Source organism: Sinohyriopsis cumingii, chromosome 1 (assembly GCF_028554795.1).
Source record: "Sinohyriopsis cumingii isolate HCF-2022 chromosome 1, ASM2855479v2, whole genome shotgun sequence".
Taxonomy (NCBI): domain Eukaryota; kingdom Metazoa; phylum Mollusca; class Bivalvia; order Unionida; family Unionidae; genus Sinohyriopsis; species Sinohyriopsis cumingii.
In genome coordinates, this window is record NC_142961.1 from 114,132,638 (window position 1) to 114,150,086 (window position 17,449).

Genomic DNA, 17,449 nt, shown 5'->3' on the forward strand with positions numbered 1-17,449 from the left:
GTGACGTCACGTGGTCTATATAGATTCGCTAGCGCCTGTGTGCAGTCAGTCTATGCGACAGTGATTCAACATGACGGAAACTCAGAAAACGATTCATTCGGGTGCACCAGCAGTGGAGACCGTCCAAGGGAACCCGGACTTACTTTCAGAAGAGGTAAATTGGGATTTTGTGGATTTTCTTACCTCGCAAGAATTTGTTCCGGAACCTTCGTCACCTTCATTACCGCAAGTGGAGAATTTTAGACAGAGACAGAAAAAAGAATTGGAGAAATTTGTACAACGACAAAAGGAAGCGGAACAAGCTTTTCTCCTACAGCAACAACAGCAAGAAGAAGAGGTAAGAAAAAAACAACAACAAGAAGAAGTAGCAGCAAAGAAACAAGAGGGTGAAAATCAAACGGTCACGGTACTGTTGGACATTTTAGCGGAGTTAAGAAGTCTGAAACAAATGTATCAGACTTCTTTATTACGACCGAAGAGAATACGACCTTCCCGAACTAAACACGTCAATCCTGTGACTAAGGCTACCGTACCACCCTTAGTGATTTCAACCCAATCATCATCATCAACAGTACGCAGTCCAGAAGTAGGCCTTGGCCGTGGCAAAGGCTTAAGACAGTTAAAGTTGATTGCTTAAACTCACCCCTACACCAAAAAGGCCCTTTTCAGGGCCACCCAAGTCTCTCGAAAAGAGATACACTTTCAATTGCCAATAACTAAAAAAAAAACATTTTACCCCTATAGTACGTGTATATGAGTGCGTGAGTGTAGCATCTTATTTTAAAATCAAAACTCAAAGACACTTACCTTATATAATTAATGTATTCTTTTCTCAATAGTTACAATCCAATTCACAATTCACAACAGAACACTTTAAAAAGTTCATAGACTTCTTCTATCTCATTGTTTACTCTCTCTGTTTTTTCAATTTCTTCACCTTCACAGTCTTTTCCTCTTCTTCCTCCTCACTTTCTTCCCTTCTTCTTTTCTTCTCCTGTTTCTTTTTCTTCACCTGGCTGCTTTCTTCCTCTGAAGAATCCCTCTCTTCTTCTGACTCCTCTTGTTTCTTTTTTGGGCAATCTGGAGACCAATGTCCTTTTTCTTGACAATAATAACAGGTATCTTGACTTTTGTCTTTTCTAGCCCCTTTTTTTCTTTTTTGATGGTCTGGACACTCTGAAGACCAATGCCCTTTCTTCTGACAGATATAGCAAGTATCTTGACTTTTATCTCGAAAGGAAGGAGAGTAGTCCGTCGGCTGGTCTGAAGAGAATTTTCTAATGACCCCTCGTAAAGCTCTGATGAAACGTTCGATTTGGCTAGTCTCTTCCATCGCTGTGCTTGGTTAGAGAGTGAAATGAATAGTGAAAGGACAAGACACACACCCTTTTATATACGCTGGTCTGCCATGACTATAAATTAGCCCATGGTGTTTAAACTTTAGTCATTTGACGTTTTTCACTCAAGATGAAACGATCCTATTCATTCGAGAAGAAAGAAGAAGAAAGTAAGAGGCAGAAACGTGATCTATCGCCTCGTACCAGGGCTGAAGTCTTGGCACAAATTCATGCCAGTGATTTTGAAGAGGACATTAGTGAACCAGAATCCGAACCCTCTAAACAAAGTTCACCACCCTTAGTTAACCCTGAAAAGTACTATTCCATTCGAGAGACGGAAAAGCGCTCCTCTAGAAAATTTAGAACCACGGCTTACAAATACAGAGTGAAGTTTAAAGATTTCAAGTCCGAAGTACCGTTAGAGAAAGCAGAAGGGTTCATCACTGGGGTGTGGGATTCTTTGCTCACCTCACTCAAGCGACAATGTCAACCCAAAGAAGACGATCGCTTGAGACTTTCCATACAACACGACGGTTTGAAATCCCCTGTTTGGATCGAGTTTAGCAGACCCGCAGAACTAACTGCTTCCAAAGTCATGGACAAGATTCGACACGTGCAACAATCTAATGACCAGTTTGACATCACCGATGGAAAAGCCACACTGGACATGACCCACGTCTCTCCTCCTCAAGGGACCGGACAACGCAATAAGGTGTTACTGGTGAACGACCTTCGCAGCACCAAAAAGAGTCTCGTCCAAATTCACAATTCTCAAGACCAGATGTGTTTAGCCCGAGCCATCGTGGTGGGACGAACCTATGCCGACAACAACGACACGGTAGAATGGAAAAGAACCTGGAAAACTATTCAACAATCCGACCGAGCCAAACAACGAAATGAAGCAGAACTCCTGTTACAACAAGCCGGACTGTCCAAAGACACACCCTGTGGCATTCCTGAGATGCAAAAATTGCAAGATGTCCTAGCTCCACGCTACACCTTGAAAGTGTGCCCTCAAGAAGTGCGTGGGTCTATGTTATTTCGAGGCCAAGACTTTAAGGACGGAAAATACATTCATGTCTATTATCACGATGACCATTTCGATAGCATTACCAGTATCACTGCATTCCTGGGATACGGTTATTACTGTGAGAAATGTGACCATGGTTATAATAATCGAGAGCAACACAAACATTGCGGATTGAAATGCTCAGGATGTTTGGCCTCTCAACCCTGTCTGAGCGAAGGACAAGAAAGAGTACATTGTCCTGCTTGTCTGCGCACGTTTGTCAGTTCTGCCTGTTACCAACAACATCTGAAGATGCAAGGTTCACGGCAGAAATGTGCTTGTCAACTCCTGAGATTGTGCCCTACGTGTGGACAAGGCCTACGTACCAATAATGCCAAGGCACACGTATGTTCAGGAAAGAAAAAATGTCACATTTGTCACCACATCGTGGACTTGGAACACCAATGCTACGTGCAAAAATACCAACCCCCGCCAGAGAAAGAGGACGGTCACAAGAAGAAAGGCAATTTCATCTTTTTCGATTTCGAATGCATGCAAGAGACCGGCATTCACATCCCTAATTTCTGCGTGGCTCATCGAGCGTGCGAGGAGTGATTTCAAGAACCTATCTTCAGTCATTGCGCTCACTGCGGCAAGATTCCTGGAGGACGTGAAAAAATCTTTCGGGGACCGAACACGCTAGTCGATTTCGCTCGATGGGTCTTAGACCCCATCGACAAGACGTGGAGCCAAGAGGACATCGAACGTTACGGAGATTGTCATCGTCATGCCACGGTGATGGCTCACAATTTCTCCGGATACGATGGACAGTTTCTTCTCAGATACTATACGGAACAAGGCACCGAACGTCCTAAAGTGACTTTGAACGGAGCCAAAATCATTTTCATGCAAGTGGGACAGGTACAGTTTAAAGATTCGATGAGCTATTTGGCCATGCCTTTGAGTCGAATGCCTAAAACGTTTGGAATGACAGAAATGGCTAAAGGGTACTTTTCACACTTTTTCAATACGGAAGCCAATCAACACGCCGTTCTACCCCATTTACCTGAGGCTCACTATTACGACCCCGACAACATGCGTACCGAACAACGAGAAGCTTTCTACGCTTGGTACCAGGCTCACGCCTCCGACCCCTTCGACTTTCAGGAAGAATTGTTAAAGTATTGTCGTTCCGACGTGGACATTTTACGACGTTGCTGTGGAAAATGTCGAGTACTGTTCATGGAACACGGAGGGGTCGATCCTTTGAAAGAAGTTTGCACCATTGCCAAAGCGTGTTCCTTAGTGTACCGACAACGATTCATGCCTGAAAACACCGTGGCTGTCATCAGTCCTCAAACGACCCACTATGTCAAACGTCAATACTCGGTCAAAGCCCTACGCTGGTTACATTACTTGTGCGACAAGGAAGACAAATGGATTCAGCATGCTCGCAACGGAGGAGGCGAAAAGACCATCGGAACGCATTCGGTCGATGGCTGGGACTTAGAAAACCCCAAGATCGTGTACGAGTTTAACGGTTGCTTATTTCACGGATGCCCCATCTGTTACCCTGATCGTGGCACTAAAAATCAGTTTTTACAACGAACCATGGAGGACTTGTACCAGGTCACATGTCAGCGACGCCTAAAGTTAGAACAGGAAGGATACCAAGTGGTGGAAATGTGGGAACACGAGTACGATCACCGTTTGAAAACCGATCCCGAGTTTAAACGCCTCGTGGAAAGTTACCAGTTCATGGACCCGCTGAACCCGAGGGATAGTTTGTACGGAGGAAGAACCAATGCCACCTGTTTGCTGTACCAAGCCGACGAAGAGAAAGGAGAAGAAATCAAATACTTGGACGTGTGTTCGCTGTATCCCTACGTGTGCAAATATTGTCGCTTTCCTGCAGGGCACACGCAGTTGTTCACGGAACACATCGACCTGAAAAACATTCGACAATACGAAGGCTTGATCAAGTGCAAAGTTTTGCCTCCCACGAACCTATACCATCCCGTCTTACCTCACCATTGCCAAGGCAAACAGATGTTTCCTTTGTGCCGTACTTGTGCCGAAACGTGCAACCAAGATCAGCCTTGTCAGCACACCCAGGAAGAACGTGCTTTGACGGGAACCTGGGTCAGCGTAGAATTGTTCAAAGCTCTGGACATGGGATACCAACTGTTAGAAGTGTACGAAATTTGCCACTTTCCCAAGACACAACAATACCACAAGGGTGACCCCAGTCAGAAAGGCATTTTCGCTGACTACGTGGATGCCTTTTTGAAACTGAAGCAAGAAGCCAGCGGCTATCCTTCCTGGTGTCACACTCCCGAAGACGAAAAGACATTTAAAGAGAAATACTATGAACAAGAAGGCATCACTTTAGATCACATCGAGAAAAACGAAGGCAGGCGATCGTTTGCCAAAGTGATGTTAAATTGCTTGTAGGGTAAAATGGCACAACGACCGTGTTTACCCAAGACGGAATATTTGACAGAACCTTCCCGCTACTTCCAGATGATTCACGACAAAACCAAATACATGAAACACGTGGACGTCGTTCGCGAGGATTTGATCTTGGTCAATTACGAAGAAGATCTGGACTTTGTACAAGACGACCCCTTTGGAAATGTCATCATTGCGGCTTACGTGACAGCCCATGCTCGCTTAAAATTGTACGAAGCTTTAGAACTGTTAGGGGAACGCGTCCTGTACTTTGACACGGACAGTTGCATTTATATCCATCACCCGAGTCAACAGCACCCTGACATCGAAGGAGACCGTTTAGGAGCCTGGACAGACGAGCATCCCGACGACAAGATTCTAAGTTTCGTCAGTGGCGGTCCCAAAAATTACGGCTACGAATACCGTGACAAACAAGGAGAAGTGCACACGAAGTGCAAAGTGAAAGGACTGACTCTGAATTATCGTACCAGTCGTGTGGTCAACTTTGGGGTATTGAAAGAAGCCTTGCAATCCGGAGAGGATGAACACTTTAAAGTGACCACCTATCAACCGAACAAGATTGTACGTTTACCCACTCACCACATCGTCAGTCGGCCCTTGGAAAAAGTCTATCAAATCGTGTACCAGAAGCGAGTGCGACTTCCCAATCATTTCACATTACCGTATGGACACGTCGGTATTGGTCTGTATATAAAAAGGAACCCTAGGCAAGATCGATAGTTCATTGTGACTACCAAGATCGAGCGAACAAGATGAATACTTTCAGAGAAACACAAAACAAGTTTAGAAAGGCACAATTCAAGTGTGGGGCTTCTGAAGTGGAATGCGATTGTGAGCCTTGCGATGGGTACGATGCTGTACGTTGTGACCTTAGCGATGCCGTAAAGCATCATGGGAACTTTGTTCTCACTACCCCTATCATGGAAAGTGATGCTGTGCGTGTCAAACCTGAGGGATGCGAAAGCGATGCCGCTCGTCCTCTTGGACATTTTACTGGGTTTCGTTTTAAAGGTGGATGTTCACCTTCACGTCTACCCCCCTACGGATGTCATCCAGCCCTGAGCAAACTCCTGTCCATGTCACCCAACCCTCATCGAAACGAACCTGTGAAAGACGAATATTCGTTTCCTGTGCGTTTGTCGCAATACTGCGGCTTTGAAAATCGTCTTCAATCGTTCAAAGGAAAATGGCCTAAGTATCTGGGAGGACCGACCCCCGAAGAATTAGCCAGAGCCGGATTTTTCTACTTGGGCGAATGAGATAAAGTCAAGTGCTTCAGTTGCGGTGTGTCACTTCACCACTGGGAACCGCAAGATTCAACCTACGTAGAACATGCTCGATGGTCACCGAATTGTCATTACTTACCCTTATTGGGACCGAGACATTAAAGTAACTTACCATGTCGTTGACGAAGAAGAAACCAGTTTGGCTAGGAGTCAAATGTTGGACATCACCGAGACCAGTATTTAAACATCATTTCAAAAACGATATTGAATCATTACCTAAAGAACTACAAGAGAAGATTTATAAGGAAGTTTGGCAGGGGTTTGCCAGAGTGAAATCTCAATGGGTCACTGTAGAACTTTTATGCCGAGAAATTCACAAGAGGAAAGTGAAAAAATTCAACCAGTGTGTTAGATTTCTTTGGGTCAAGTTTGCATTCGTCCTATTGTATTACTCTAGACCATTTACATCAAAAGAGTTCAGTGACATTCTTGGACGTTACCCTGAATGGCAGTGGCCAGAAATTACTCACTATGTGAATTACTTTTGCTCTAGGAGAAGATTGTGAATTGTACCGACTGACCTATTCATGGATACTTTACAAGAGAACATTCGTGCTTTGCCTGTGGAGTTGAGAGAAAGAATTTACCGAGAGCTGGTCAAAATACAAGTCAAACGTAAAGAACAGTTGCATCCGTTACGTTACCAGATCTTTAACCACTGGTACCTGAATGGTATAAGAGAACTGATTCGTCAGAAATTGTTTCAGTGGTCAGACCTTGTTCAATACTTCCAAGCCCCCGATGATCCACGTGTTGATCATTTTGGTTACTTCGAGATTCACTTAGTGCAACACATTGAGGAAGACAAGGTAAAGGATTACCGACATATTTTACGTGGAATCTACTTAGCGGAAGAGGAAATTTCTAAACGAAGTCTGACGTTTCGGTTACAGTATGCAACATTTAAATTCCCAACTGGAGAACGAAGATCTCTGGCTAGAAAGCACGTGTATTGTTTCCGAAACAAAGAGACTATAAAAACAGGCTGCCATGCCACGACTTTTATCGCATGTCATCCAACAGATTCCGTGGAAGGAACTCAATGACCATATTCAAACCGTGGATCATTACCATCGATTATTACAAGAACTGCATCCATTCAATTTGGGTCGACAAGTGGTGTGTGTCTTAGTAACTTGTTTTCTGGGATTTCGTTTACCAGCCGATTCTTTGTGGACTCTTTACGAACAGTACTTACCACCCATTCAACATGAAAGTGGTGCCTTTAAATGTTCACGAGAGACTCCTTTTGCTCAAAGCCTTACGGTTTCATCTGGATACTTCTCGACCTCTACGGGAAAAAAAGATTCGTCAACTTTTAGCTACCGAAGACGTGTATGACGATGTGTGTGTAGCTTGTGACTTACACCCTCATTGGACAGATGTCCGTGCCTGGAAAAAGAGGGGTTTTGAGGCTTGGACCCAAGAAGTGGCCCAGTATGCACGAGAGTTGTGATCCTTCCTTTCAACGTCCAAAGAAAAAAGTTACTTTTCAACCTGTGTTACTGACAGTGCCAGAAGAACCCGTCACCCAGGACAGGACTGTCGTGGACATCCCTGAAAGACCCTTTCGGGAGGACACTTGTGTGACCTTACCCCCTATAGAACTGGTCAGAACATTACCCAAAACATGTTGTACAGACACTTGTTTCTATTCCACGTTGATGGTTATCATGTGCTTTTTATCCTTGTACTTAAGCTTTTGGCTTTTATGTATTTTTATCTTTCGTATTCATGTTTAATACATTCAATAAACGTGTTCTGAAAAAAGTATATAAACTCTCGGCTTGTCTGTTTTCGTGTGACAAGTGACATTCCTGACACTATGGCTACCTCTGCTGTCTCTGCTCCCTCTTCCTCCACTGTCAAAGTCATCGACGAACACTTAGATCGTGCCAGTTGGGAGGCTTTGTATCTTCGCCATCCCTTTAACATGCTCATTGCTGGACCTAGCGGTTCAGGCAAAACCGAATTCGTCAAACGTTTGATCGAACATAAACATCATTTGATCGATCGACCACCTCAGCGGATCGGCGTACAGCCTCTTGCGAGAAAGTCAAAGCGATTCCATCGTGTTTGTGGAAGGCATTCCTAAAGAAGACAACGGCATCGTCTTTGACTCCCGTCAAACCCATTTGGTCATTTTTGACGACATGTTAGGAGAAGACGAAGAAGAAATTAAACTGTGGTTCACGCGCAAAGGGCATCACCGTAATGCCAGTGTCGTTTACATCACCCAAACTTTGTTTCAACAAAGTAAAGCCCATCGCACCATCACTCTCAATGCGCATTACGTGGTCTTGTTGAAACGCCCTTGAGATAAATCGCAAGTGCAAGTCTTAGCCAAACAGTTAGGAACGCCTTGGCTGACGCAGGCGTACGACGATGCCACTCAAACTCCACACGCCTATTTACTCGTCGATTTGAAACCTACGACCCCCGAGGATTTGCGATTTCGTACCCACTTGTTTCACCACTGGTGCCAAGACGGAGGGCCTGTCCTGTACATGTCTCCGTCCTCGACTTAATTCCACTCCACAAAAAAAATCTATAAAAACCTCAGACCCTTTTCGTCTGTCTCACACACATTTTGAACATGACGTCCCTTCAGTCGCATCTTCCCGTCAAATTGATTCGTGCCTTGTATGGCATCTGTCGAGAAAAAAATCCACAAATACGAGCTCGTGTCTTAGAAGCTAGTCTCAAAGAAGTCTTACGATGGTTCACGGTGACGGCACGTCAATTACTCCAAGGAATCATTCAGATTCCTCATCAAACCAAACGCTTTTTTGATCGAAACAAAGTCGCTTTCACCCAACTGGCCGATCCCCGCATCGACACTCAAACCAAAAAACAAATCATTTTGAAACCTGGAGGGAGCGCTACTCTAGGAGGGGTCATCATTCGCGCTCTCTTAAGATGGTATCCTAATGCCCCCAAAGTTATCCCCAAGAAAAAAGTCCAACGAAGCTCCAAGAAGAAGAAAAAGACCAGGTCCCCAAGGAGAACTTATCCAGTGGCGGGACCCTCCTCTTACAAGACACCACCCCGGAAAAAGAAAAGAAGCCCCCAGAAAAAGAAACAGAGAAAAAGTCCCCAGAAAAAGAAAAGCCCACAGAAGAAAACTAGTCGCAAGAGAGGCACTTCGGCCAGGACGCAACCTTACACTCGCAAACCACGACCTGCCACGGCGGTGACCGCGTCTCCGGCAGCCTCACGTTCATCCACTTCTCCGTTGATGACACCAAGAACTGAAGAGTACTTGGAGACGTTGATCACACCAAGTACTTCTCCGTTGATGACTCAAAGAACTTCCCCAGTGGCAGGACCCTCCAATTTAGTGGCAGTGGCTGCTGCTCACAAAGTACCTTCTCCCAAAATCAAAGTCCAAGAAAGATCGGGCATGTTACAAAGTTTACTGGATTTGTCCAAGCAAGAACTGGCTCGATTTAGTCCGTTGCGTACCCGTGCACGACGTGTCATGCCTGTCCTGAAGTTGATACGACGTAAACACAATCAGTGGCGACGCGTTCCAGTATAAAAAAGGCCTGTAACTAAGTAGGGTATCAGTGTTTTGGTGCTCCTGAAGATGTCACCCTCCAGAAAACATCCCTCTTCTAAACAACCACAAGGAAAGAAAAGGAAAGGACTCCTCGTTTAGTCAAACATGGGGACATGTTATCTGTCCTGTCCAAAGCTTCTCCACCCCTACGAAAAAATCTCATTCAATCAGCCTCCAAAGAGGTCATCGATACCGTGTGCGAATGCTGTTTGAATGTATTGAAAGGCACGATCCCTTTGTCCAAACACCAGAAACAATGCTTATGCAAACATCGTCACGTTCTTCGCCAAATGGTTCAAAAGAAAATTCCCATTCGTCAAAAGAAGAAGATGTTGGTCCAACGTGGAGGCATTTTACCCCTCTTGTTAGGTCCCTTACTGAAAGGAGTCTTGGGAACCATGTTGGGAGGACTGGTGGGAGCAAGATAAAAAGGCCCTCGGAAGTCCCAAGATCTCAGAATCGACCCCTGACAACCCCATGGAAGGACGAAAACTAGCTTTAGTGCCTTACAAACGATGGATGGAATACCATTGTTGGCAAGAACAACGCACCCCGCATTTACCTCCCAATCCCCATTTGAGCGAGATGTCTCAGTTACAACACGAACTGCAGTCCTTGATGGATCGCCAAGATTTGTCCGAATCAGAAAAATCGCAAAAGTACGGTCAACTCTTGCAACGACTGCAACTCTTTCACCAGAAAGCTTTAGACGAAACAGCTCTACCCACTCTGAAAGATTTTAAGACCTTGATGAAAAGTCCAGCACCATCACCAGTACCAGTACCACCACTACCAGTGACCAAGACAGAAAAAGGAGGAGAAGAAGAAGAAGAAGGGTTTCAAACTCCACCAGAAAAAGTACGCAAGTTAACAACACCACCTACCTCCAGAATTGGATGGATTAAAAAGATGATGGCCACCCCTTCTTCATCACAAGAGACAAAGAAAGTGAAGACAGAAGTGAAGACAGAAGTGAAACAAGAACCGATATCTCTTGTTCACACATCCTCCTCCTCGACACCTATTGCCGGTCGCACACGCAAAGCATTGCAATCCAAGAAAATACCCCAAGAGAAAAAGAGTAGCATCCTCCAAGAGTGGGTGTCTTATTAACACACAAACACAAAAAATGGAAAAAGTGTTAGCCAGCATTTACTACGATCCCTCCCATCCTGCAGGTTACGCAGGAGTTCAAAAATTGTATCGTGCTGCCAAAATGCGACTGAGAAGTCTCCGTTTACCTCAAGTGCAACGATGGTTACAAGAACAAGCTACCTACACTTTACACAAACCCATTCGATGCAAGTTTTCCAGAAGTCGCACCCGCGTGGAAGGCATCGATCATCAATGGCAAGCCGATTTAGCCGATGTCTCTCATTTGGCCAGCTACAATCGTGGCTACAAATATTTGTTTTGTGTCATCGACGTCTTTTCCAAATTTGCCTGGGTCGTGCCCTTGACTTCCAAATCGAGCAGCGAGTTAGTGCCAGCCTTGCAACGGGTGTTGAAACAAAGCGGTCGTCACCCTCTTCGATGGCAAACGGACAAAGGTACCGAATTTCTGAACCAAGCTTTCCAAAAAGAATTAAAGAAACGTGACATTCATTTTTTTACCACCGAGAATCCCGAAACCAAAGCCAGCATCGTGGAACGTTTTCAACGCACTTTGAAAGAACGCATGTGGAAATATTTTACGCATCACCACACTCTGAAGTACATCGACATCTTACCGCACCTGGTGCAAGCGTACAACCAATCTTACCATCGAAGCATCGGACGTGCCCCGCAAGAAGTGACTCCCGACAACGAAGTGCTGGTGTTTGAGCGCCTGTTTGGTACGTCCCCGACGAGGGCTGTCCCCAAGAAAAGTGGAGAGTTGGCCGTAGGAGATTGGGTGCGCATTGGCAAAACCAAACGCACTTTCGACAAAGGTTACTTACCTAACTGGACGACCGAATTGTTTCGTGTCACTGGACGAGTGCATGGTCGTCATCCTACCGTCTATAAATTGGAAGACATGAACGGAGAAGTGCTCAAAGGAACGTTTTATTTGCCCGAGTTACAACGTGTCACCAAAAAAGAAGACGACGTGTACGACATCGAAAGCATTCTCGAACGCAGAACCCGTAAAGTGGGCAAACGACGTGTCAAAGAAGTCAAAGTACGTTGGAAAGGATATCCACCCAGTTTTGATTCTTGGATCGACGCTTCGCAAGTCATCGACTATAAAAAGTAGTGACCATCATGCCCTTTCACACAGACGCAGCTACGTCGACCACTCCTTCACCCAGTTCTTCTGTGCAACATTTACAAAAACAACCCTTGTGGGTGTGGTGTGGAGAACGTGTGCCTAAAACGCAAATCGTCTTTTTCTGTCAAATCTTCGTGGTGTATTGTGTCATCGGGGCAGCCATTGCCAATTTGAGTTTGCAACAAGGAGACAAGCAATTGTGGACCATTTTATTGAGCAGTTGCATCGGTTACCTGCTTCCCAATCCCTCCCTGAAATTCTCCTCGAACGGGAACCACGGGAACCTTGTGTCCAGTGCCAGTGCCAGTCACCACTCCAACTACAACCACAATCAGAAGCCCATTTTGGGCGGAGACAGGCCTCTGACGTCCAGTAACCCCTCGGACAGCCACAGAACTCTGGTATTATGAGTCACCAAAACCAATTTTACTTAACCTTACCCAGTGACAGTTCCATGGAGGTGTTTCCCCACAACACGTTGTGCTGTTACACAGCCAAATTACCTCAGGCCATCCCATTAGATCACGAAGCCCATTGGGAAGTGGCTTTGGTGGAAATGATTTATCCAACACAAATCAAAAACATCACTGAAACTCAAAACACTTTTGACGTCGAAATTCTGGACCCAACAGTGCAGCAGACCATGATGACCACTTCTCAACATAAATCACTTCCCAAGACCCCAATACCTCGCAGCAGCAGTGACACTTCTCCTCCTTTTTACGTTTATCACTTTAAAATTCACTCAGGCCATTATTTTAGCGGTCAGCATCTGGTGGAGGCCGTCGCTGACAAATTCTATGCAGCATTTGACAAAGTTCTGACCGGACTAAAAAAACGTGTCACCATTGAGTACCACAAACTGTCTCACCGTCTACTCATCAAATTTGAAAGTGAGGACAAAAGTATACGTATTAAATTTTGCCCTGAATTGTAAGACATTTTAGGTGGAGACCTCAATATGGTCACGGATAAGCACTCCAAAAAATTGAGAAAGCAGAGATTGACAACAACGGGCATTTTGCAAGGTATTTTCGTTTCCCGGGACAACTGAACCAGGGACTGAATTTGATACTTGTGTACTCCGATGTGGTGGAGTACAACGTGGTAGGACACACCTCCGTGCCGTTACTGCGTGTCATTCCTTTCAAAGTAAATTCTGCCACGAACACTGACGAGGAAGGTGGAAACACTTATCACGTCCACCGCGAATTTGTACATCCTCACTATTTGCCTGTCAGCAAGTCGTATTTGGACACGGTCAACATTGCTATAAAAGGAGATCTGGGACAAAATATTCCATTCACCAAAGGAAAAGTCACGGTGAAACTCCATTTTCGAAAACGGTTCTCTAGCGACTCGTAAGTCATGTATCCAGTGTACCGAGGGGTTGCTCGACAGCGAGGACACGGTTTAGGAGATATGTTGAAATCGGCTTTTCGTTCGGTGGCTCCGGTGTTGAAACCGATGGTGACACGCGGATTGCACGCCTTGAAAGATGCTGCACTGACACAAAGCAAAGAATTTCTCCAAAATGTCATCATCGACAAACAAGACCCCAAAGAAGCCTTCATGAGGGCAGGCAAAAATGTCTTGCTACAAACGGGTAAAGACCTTTTGGGCCGATGAGACACACCTATAAATGCCCTGCACGCTAATGGGTCAGGCATTCAGCAAGGACAAGGCAGAAAGAGACGACGAAGAAAACACCCTTTCACCAGACTTCACACGTCTAAAGCTAGAAAGACAAAGAAAAGAAGAACCGTTCGAGACTTAGACGTTTTCGATTATTGAGACACAGAAAAAATGATGCACCGAGAGTCTTGCGCCTGTTCCAAGTCGGAACTGGATCTGTTTGCCATGCCCCCCACGATGATGACCATGCAAGAATCCCAATGGGTGGAATTTCACTCCGTCTCCTCACTGACAGATTCCGCTCCCATCGAGTTTGAAATCAAGGGACAACCCGAAGATTACATCGATCTGAATAGCAGTTACTTGTACTTGAAAGTCAAAGTTCTAGATAAGGATGATGGTGGAGTAGAAGACACTGAGAATATAGATCCCGTCAACAATTTCATGCATTCCTTGTTCAGCTCAGTGGACTTGTACTTGAATATCAAACTGGTCAGTAGCAGCATGGATACTTACCCTTACCGTGCCTACCTGGAAAATCTCTTGATGTACAGAATAGATGCCAAGAATACTCATCTCAATGCTTGTGTGCTATGGGAACCTGACGAAGCGGACAAGTTCGACAAAATAGATGGAAGCAATGACGGCTTTGAGGAAAGACAAAAAAAAATCTTAAATAAGAAGAGTTTAGAACTGATGGATCGTTTGCATTTGGACATGTGGTTGCAAGAGAAATATTTGTTGAACGGGGTAAATGTTCGCTTGAGACTGAATCGTAGCAGTGCTGCTTTCCATTTGATAGCTTATAGTAATGCCAAAAGCAAAATCGAGGACGTCAAACTCTACGTACGACGCGTGGAAGTGTTACCCAAAGTGGGAAACGACATTAGTTAGACATTGAGCAGAACGACCGCCAAATATCCCATACGACGCGTGGAAGTGAAAACCTTCACCATTCCCGCTAACCATCATTCCATGATCGAAGATCATCTGTTTCAAGGACAGTTACCCAAACGTTTAATCCTTGGTATGGTCCTGAATTCAGCCTTCAACGGAGCCTTCACTGAAAATCCTTTCAACTTTCAACACTTCAACGTGAAGAAAATCGAAGTCAGTCGCGATGGCAAGACCTTGTGTACCCGACCTTTCGAACCTGACTTTGATCCCACGAAGTTGAATTACTTGAGATCGTACATTGTCCTTGTACGAAGCCACTGGGCAGTTAGGAACCAACACCAGTCAGGGTATTACGTACGAAGATTACGCAGCAGGCTATGCTTTGTGGGCTTTCGATTTCACTCCAGACCAAGGCAGCGACGAGGGACATTTTCACCCTATAAAATCCGGCCAGATTCGTGTGGAACTTCAGTTTGCAGAACCACTGAACAAGACAGTGAACGCCATCCTATATGCAGAATTCGATAATACGATAGAAATCAACAGTTTGAGAGAAGTCATTCTAGACTATTAGAAGCTATGGAAGACTGTTATCCCTCTTTACCTAGTGGAGAAACTTTGGAGATGGAATGTGAGGAGACTGTGGAAGGAGAATCTCAAGACAAAGACGAAGAAGTTGTCATGATGAAGTCGAGATGGCCAGAACACGAAGCCTATTTAGTCTCCTGTTTTGCCAAACACTTGGTCGAAAAAATGACGGAATTGATCAAGAAAGATTGCTATGGATGTCAAAACGATCATTCCAGTCAAGTTCAACACGATAAATGCCTGATGCTGAGTCAAGAAGAAAAATTGGACGAGTATCTGGACGAAGCTTGGAGTCTCATCTCGGACGAAGTCATGTTGCATCAGTGGTATAAAGACTTGCGTGAACATTCTTGTCCACCATTAACCACTCAAGAGATCCATCGTATCGAAGCTCTTCTGAATCAGAGTGAGGAAACGAAACGAAGAAACGGTTATTTGTTAGACATTTTCAAGCAAAAAGTCAGGATCGAATTGATGACTTATTATTACCTGTGAAGAAGAAAAAAACAAAACAAAAAAATGGATACCTGGGAACTTTATTACCTTTTGAACCACAGTTCGTATACGGCTTCTTGGAATCCTGTCGTCTGTGCTAAAGATGAACTCCCTCATCGCAAACCTCAAGACCATCTAGCTTATGTGATCAACACGGACGACAGTCATCTCCCAGGAACCCGCTGGGTAGCCGTCTACTTTCCTCAAGAAGGATGTGTGGAATATTTCGATTCGTATGGATTGCCCCCTTTGGAAGACGATATCATTGACTTTATGAGAAGAAATGCTTAGACCACCCGATTCAATAATGTGAAATTACAAGGCACAGATTCCTTGGTGTGTGGACAATATTGTGTGTATTTTCTGCATCATCGCAGCCTGGGCTATTCCTTAGAACATTTAGTGACTCATTTTGATCCTCGTTCTTCTTCTAGAAACGATGTGAAAGTAGATCGATGGTTTTGTGACCATTATGCTTATCTTTTGTCTCAAGCTAGGAAACGTAGTGTCCATCAATGGCCTAATGACTTCCAACAGTGGAAATCACAATTTCATTCACAACGTTGTCAGCCCTGTTTAAAGTAGAGTGTGAATTGAAAAAAAATGTTTCTGATTTGAAAAAAAAAATGTTTGATGTTATATTGTTGAATTATTGTTAAAAAATGTTAGAGTTGTTTGTTAGTGTTAAGTGATTTTGAATAAAAAATGTTGTGTTTTGAAAAAAAATGCCTTTGTCTTTTGTTTGGCTATAAGAATGTTGATTCATGCTCTTTGACTTCTCTCTATCCCTCTCATGACACTCATTGAACGTTGCGGCTCGAAAACCGTAGAGGGATGTTTTCCTTCACGTCCGCGCTTTGACTTTAAGAACCGGGGTAGTTTCCAGTCTAACCATCCATTGTCGACTCATCCTCCTACGAAGATGTGCTCCAAACTAGCTAAGCTAAACGAAGCCTCCGTGAATTTGCATAGGGTCAGACACAGTCTGATACCGAAGCCAGAAGAGATTTAGAATGTGAGAATGTTAAAAGTTACTGAAGACCTGATAGAAGAGCTCTTCAGAGAAGAAGTGAACAGGGAGAAAGAAGAATGGACAGAGAAGTACAGACTTCAGAGACAGCAGCAGCAGCAACAACAACAGCAGCAGCAGCAGGAACCTGAACCTGACAGAGGCTTTGTCGATTGTCGTATCGACACCAAAGAGTTCTTCTTCTCTTTCCGAAGAAGCAGACCTATCGTCAGAAAGTCTATCCTCAGAGGACGTCGCATTCTTAGAAACTAAAAGATTGCCATAGCAAACAAAAAAAAACAGCCCTTTTCAGGGCTACCCAATACTATAGAAAAGAAATAACAATCGATTTGCCAATGTGTGTAGGTAGAGTAGTGTGAATATAAACACTGGCTCTTTTTTTATAGTGTGAGTGTATGTGTTTGTGTATAGGATTGTGTGTTTGTAAGTGCTCAAGTACGTTTGTGTAGATAGTAGATTTAGATCATGTTCTTGGCTGTTTGAGGTGTGGGAGAGTAGATTTGGGGTGTGATTGGATTGCTTTGAGTATGTGGATAGTATGTTGAAGTGATTAATGAAAAGTTTTTAGAATAGTGATGGGTAGTATAAAAAAGTGAGTGTTTCTTTTAGGTCCGGATCTAGGTAAGATAACTTTTGTCTTGGGGGATGTTTTCCTTCACGTCCGCGCTTTCGCTATAAATTGAAACTCGCTTGGCAGTCTAGCTACCCTGTTCATTCGTTAACAAGACAATGAATACCAGAATAAGCAAACTTCTTGAACTCCAGATACATCTGGAATATGTCAGGCGCCTGTTAAATGAACTGGCCGCGGAGGCCATAGTAGAAGACGAAAGAATAAAGAAGGAAGAGGAGGAGAGATGACAGAGGGAAGAGGAGGAAAAGAAAAT